We start from the raw sequence: 6,229 nt of genomic DNA, 5'->3' as shown, positions 1-6,229 counted from the left end.
CAGAAAGACTCCAGGGGCGCCGCCACATCGCGAAACTCCAATTCGGGGGACAGAAGTCTCTGTTCCGGCACCCTGCCGGAGCGGGGAATTGCCCCCGGAGTCATCTCCACCGCCGTCTCCACCGCCATCTTCACCGCCATCGCTGCTCCCATGATGAGGAGGGAGTAATTCTCCCCTGGGGCTGAGGGCTCTACCGTAGCTATGTGGTTAATCTCTCTCTCTGTACTCCAATACAATGATCTCATGAGCTGCTTTACATGATTGAGATCCATATGATGAGCTTTGTATCGCTACTAGTTGTGTGCTACTCATGTGATGTTATTAAAGTAGTCTATTCCTCCTGCATGGTGTAAAGGTGACTAGTGTGTGCACCGTGTGGTTCTTGTCGTAGGTTATGATCATGATCTCTTGTAGATTGTGGAGTTAATTATCATTATGATAGTATTGATGTGATCTATTCCTCCTTCATAGTGTAATGTGGACAGTGTGTGCACTATGTTAGTTCTTGGTTTATTTTGCAAAGATCTATTATGCTCTAAGGTTACTTAAACATGAATATCGAATGTTGTGGAGCTTGTTAACTCCGGCATTGAGGGTTCATGTAATCCTACGCAACGAATGATGTTCATTATCAAACAAGAGTGTATGTAGCACATATGAGAAGAAGTATTTATTATGCGATCAATGTTGAGAGTGTCCACTAGTGAAAGTATGATCCCTAGGCTTTGTTTCCAATACCGCAAACACCATTTATTTACTTGTTCTACTGCATGTTTACTTGCTGCCATATTTTATTCAGATTGCTATTACCACTCATATACATCCATATTACTTGTATTTCACTATCTCTTCGCCGAACTAGTGCACCTATACATCTGACAAGTGTATTTGGTGTGTTGGGGACACAAGAGACTTCTTGCTTTGTGATTACGGTGGTTGCTTGAGAGGGATATCTTTGACCTCTTCCTCCCCGAGTTCGATAAACCTTGGGTAATCCACTTAAGGGAAACTTGCTGCTCGTTCTACAAACCTCTCGCTCTTGGAGGCCCAACACTCGTCTACAAGAATAGAAGCACCGATAGACATCAAGCACTTTTCCGGCGCCGTTGCTCGGGAGGTAAGGTAAAAGGTATTCACATCCTCCGACTACTAAGCTATTTTCTAGCACTGTTGCCGGTGTGTGAGTGCTCGAAGCTATTTCCTTTAGATCCTGCAATTACATCTTTTTGTTTCTTGTTTTTATTTTCACTAGTTAGGCATAATGGAAAACAACAAAAAAATTGGTGAGCTTTTTAATCTTTTTCCTAATTTAGAATTGTTTGATGCGAAAATTAAAAAACCTATGGAACCTCATTTGCATGATAATAGCAATGTTATTGGTATGAATGCAATTACTGCTAATGCTATGAAGAAGTCTAAGCTTGGGGAAGCTAGTTTACATAAAAATAATCTTTTTTGCTCCTCAACTTTGGAAGAAATATTTTGCTCTGATAATGCTTTATCTCCCATATGCGATAACTCTAATGATGCTTCGATATTTTAAATCCACCTGCTGAAAGTATTCCGTATAAAATACCTATGAAAATTATTGAACGTGTTATGGATAACCGCTATGAAGGGGATGGAGCTGTCCATCCTGGAGATCATTTACTATTTTTGCATGAATTATGCGGGTTATTCAAGTGTGCAGGTGTTTCAATGGATGAAGTTAGAAAGAAATTATTTGTTATGTCGCTATCTGGTGAAGCGGCGCATTGGTATAAACTGCTGAAGGACGGGCGCTCTCTTGATTGGAAGGATATTATGCCTCTATTTTGTTCCAAGTTCTATCCTCCAAGTGAAATTCACAAAGATCGAAACCATATATATAATTTCTGGCCTCATGATGGAGAGAGTATTTCCCAAGCATGGGAGAGATTGAAGTTTTTAATGCTCAAATGCCCCAATCATGAGCTTCCAGGTAACATCATCATTGATAATTTCTATGCAAGACTTTCTTTTCAAGATAAGACCTTGCTGGATACTACTTGTTCTGGATCATTCACGCGCAACAAAGAAGAGTTTAAAAGGGACCTTCTTGATCGGATTAAGGAGAACACTGAAGATTGGGAGAACGACAAAGGTAAAGAGTCAGGTATAAATTATGATTATGAATGCATTGAAACTTTTATGGATACCGATAAATTTCGAAATATGAGTGCTACTTATGGTCTTGACTCTCAAGTTGCTGAAATCTTTATAAAGCCTTTGCTTCTCATTTTGAATTGCCTAGGAAGAATTTTGATAAGTATCATGAACCTTTTAAAGAGGCTTGTATGAAGGATGAAATTGTTATTAATGATTGCAATAAGCATGCTCAAACTCCTAAGAATGCTATTTCCTATAAGCATGTTAATTTTTGTGGAATACATAGACCTTGTGGAATTAATCAAATCAAAGATGAATATTGTATCCATCATGCTAATGAAAAAACTAGAAAGTGGTTTAGGGCTCTAGATGATCTTGGTAAAAAAGTTTGTGCCCTCTATCCTTTTATTTGTGAAGTTTGCCATGAAGTGGGTCATTTTAATTTTCAATGCCCCTCCAATGATAATTTGAACCCAATGAGTGCTGCAAATTTGTATTGTGATGATGAAATTACTCCTAATCAGCATGATGAACTTACTTTATTTTTGGGGTGTGAAGAACTGTCGAGAAAAATCTCTTTGTTACATATGAGTGATCTTGATATTGATGATGTCCTGCATGGGTGTTTTTCTTATTGCATTGATAATAGCCATACAAATACTTACATACAAAATATTTTAGAAGATGACACCTTGCCAAAATATGATAGGACCGCTGTGTGTTTTCAACTAATTAATGAAAAGGAGGGATCCTCCCAAGTTTCTTCTATTGTTTCTAAAAGTAAATCAGGTTATGCGGACAAGCCACCTTTCAAGCCTCTTCCTCCTAAAGAAGGGAACGAGGATAAGGAAGAGAAGAAGAAGAAGAAGAAGGGAACGAAGAAGACGAAGAAGAAGAAGGAGAATAAAAAGAAAGAGGTAACGGCGTATCCCCGCGTGAATGAGATAACGCTAGGTAACCGTAAGTATGTTGCTCCTAATGATTATTGTGATAATGAATCTGAATACGATGATCTTCCTATGCCCTTTACATACATTAGCGATCATGATTTGAATGAGCACACTACCTTTGATATTGGAAATCTCTTTGGTACCGATTATGAAAGTAATGATGATAGCATTATTCATGTCCCCTCAAACGATGATATTGAAAGCTCTAAGCTTGGGGACGTTGTGCTCGAAGATCCTATATTTGAGACCTCTACTTCTAGTGAAAATGATAATATTACATATTCTGGTTTAGATAATCGCTATAGAGATGGATATGACACATGTTACAATTATCCTTATGAAACTTGTCATAGTTATGATTGGGTTGCCAAAAACCAATCCCTTAATCTGCAACTTGTTTACCATGTTCAAATTCTTGATAATAATCTTGCTCCAATTACTATCAATGAGAAGAACTCTTCTTATGCTAAAATTAATGATACTCCTATGCATATGAACCATGATAAGAATGTTTTTAGTGATGGGTATATTGTGGATTTCATCAATGATGCTACTGAAAGTTATTATGAGAGAGGGAAACATGGTTATATGCATCTTAATAATATTAAGTTTCCCCTCTTTATGTTGAGAATTTTGAAGTTACTCGTGTTTTATCCTCTTTTGCTTGTCACCTTGTTCTTCATGAATTCATTTGTGTACAAGACTCCTATGCATAGGAAGCATGCTAGGCTTAAATTTGTTTTGAATTTGTCTCTTGATGCTCCTTTTTGCTCCAAATACTATTTCTTGCAAAACTCGCTAAGCCCATCTTAATGGCTATAAAGAAAGAACTTCTTGGGAGATAACCCATGTGTTTATTTTGCTACAGTACTTTTATTTTGTATTTGTGTCTTGGAAGTTGTTACTACTGTAGCAACCTCTCCTTATCTTATTTTTATTGCATTGTTGTGCCAAGTAAAGTCTTTGATAGAAAGGTCGATACTAGATTTGGATTACTGCGCAGAAACAGATTTCTTTGCTGTCACGAATCTGGGCCTAATTCTCTGTAGGAAACTCCGAAAATTATGCCAATTTACGTGAGTGATCCTCAGATATGTATGCAACTTTCATTAGTTTTGAGTTTTTCCATTTGAGCAAGTCTGGTGTCATTTTAAAATTCGTCTTTACGAACTGTTCTGTTTTGACAGATTCTGCCTTTTATTTCGCATTGCCTCTTTTGCTATGTTGGATGAATTTCTTTGATCCATTAATGTCCAGTAGCTTTATGCAATGTCCAGAAGTGTAAAGAATGATTGTGTCACCTCTGAACATGTAAATTTTTATTGTGCACTAACCCTCTAATGAGTTCGCTTGAAGTTTGGTGTGAAGGAAGTTTTCAAGGGTCAAGAGAGGAGGATGATATACTACGATCAAGAAGAATGAAAAGTCTAAGCTTGGGGATGCCCCGGTGGTTCATCCCTGCATATTTTAAGAAGACTCAAGCGTCTAAGCTTGGGGATGCCCAAGGCATCCCCTTCTTCATCGACAAAGTATCAGGTTCCTTCTCTTGAAACTATATTTTTATTCGGTCACATCTTATGTACTTTACTTGGAGCGTATGTATGTTTTTGTTTTTGTTTTTATTTGAATAAATGCTTGTGTGGGAGAGAGACATGCTCCGCTGGTTCGTATGAACACTTGTGTTCTTAGCTTTTAATTTTCATGGCAAAGGTTGAAACTGCTTCGTTAATTGTTATATGGTTGGAAACGGGAAATGCTACATGTGGTAATTGGTAAAATGTCCTGGATAATGTGATACTTGGAAATTGTTGTGCTCATGTTTAAGCTCTTGCATCATAAACTTTGCACCTATTAATGAAGAAATACATAGAGCTTGCTAAAATTTGGTTTGCATAATTGGTCTCTCTAAGTCTAGATATTTTTTGGTTGAGGTGTTTGAACAACAAGGAGACAATGTAAAGTCTTATAATGCTTACAATATGTTTACATGTGAGTCTTGCTGCACCATTTCATACTTGAGTTTGCTTCAAATAACCTTGCTAGCCTAAACCTTGTATCGAGAGGGAATACTTCTCATGCATCCAAATACTTGAGCCAATATTCGTGCCATTTGCGTCCACCATACCTACCTGCTACGTGGTATTTCCTGCCATTCCAAAGTAAATTGCTTGAGTGCTACCTTTAAACAATTCAAAATTTATCACCTCTTATTTGTGTCAATGTTTAATAGCTCATGAGGAAGTATGTGGTGTTTATCTTTCAATCTTGTTGGGCAACTTTCACCAATGGACTAGTGGCTTCATCCGCTTATCCAATAACTTTGCAAAAAGAGTCGGCAATGGGATTCCCAGTCCCAAATTAATTAACAAAAATAGACACTCCTCCATGGTATGTGATTGTTGGACGGCACCCGAAGGATTCGGTTAGCCATGGCTTGAGAAAGCAAAGGTGGGGAGGAGTGTCATCATAATAAAACTAAAATAAAAAGGCACTCCTTCATGGTATGAGATTGTTGGCAGGCACCCGAGGATTCGGTTAGCCATGGTTTGTGAAAGAAAGGTTGGAAGGAGTGCCACCCAAAAATAAAATAAAATGGGAGCCGCTCTTTGAAGGTTTGTCTGGCAAGGGGGTTAGAGTACCCACTACCATTCGTTGACAACAACAAACACCTCTCAAAACTTTACTTTTATGCTCTCTATATGTTTTCAAAATCAAAGCTCTAGCACAAATATAGCAATCGATGCTTTCCTCTTTGAAGGGCCATTCTTTTACTTTATTGTTGAGTCAGTTTACCTATTCTTTCTATCTTAGAAGCAAACACTTGTGTAAATTGTGTGCATTGATTCTTACATGTTTACCTATTGCACTTGTTATATTACTTTGTATTGACAATTATCCATGAGATATACATGTTAAAGTTGAAAGCAACCGCTGAAACTTATATCTTCCTTTGTGTTGTTTCAAAGCTTTCTACTAAGAATTTATTGCTTATGAGTTAACTTTTATGCAAGACTTATTGACGCTTGTCTTGAAAGTATTATTAATGAAAAGTCTTTGCTTTATGATTCACTTGTTTACTCATGTCATTACCATTGTTTTGATCGCTGCATTCATTACATATGTTTACAAATAGTATGATCAAGGTTATGATG

General features: G+C 37.4%; 1 pseudogene; it reads right to left on the bottom strand.

Moving 5' to 3' along the window:
- Positions 1–1,856: 1,856 nt before the first annotated feature.
- Positions 1,857–1,956, bottom strand: LOC124693713 (annotated as a pseudogene).
- Positions 1,957–6,229: the final 4,273 nt, after the last annotated feature.

This window comes from Lolium rigidum, chromosome 2 (assembly GCF_022539505.1).
Source record: "Lolium rigidum isolate FL_2022 chromosome 2, APGP_CSIRO_Lrig_0.1, whole genome shotgun sequence".
In the NCBI taxonomy this organism is placed as follows: Eukaryota; Viridiplantae; Streptophyta; class Magnoliopsida; order Poales; family Poaceae; genus Lolium; species Lolium rigidum.
Note: the sequence above shows the minus strand (reverse complement) of the source record. Positions and strands in the feature narration are given on the sequence as shown.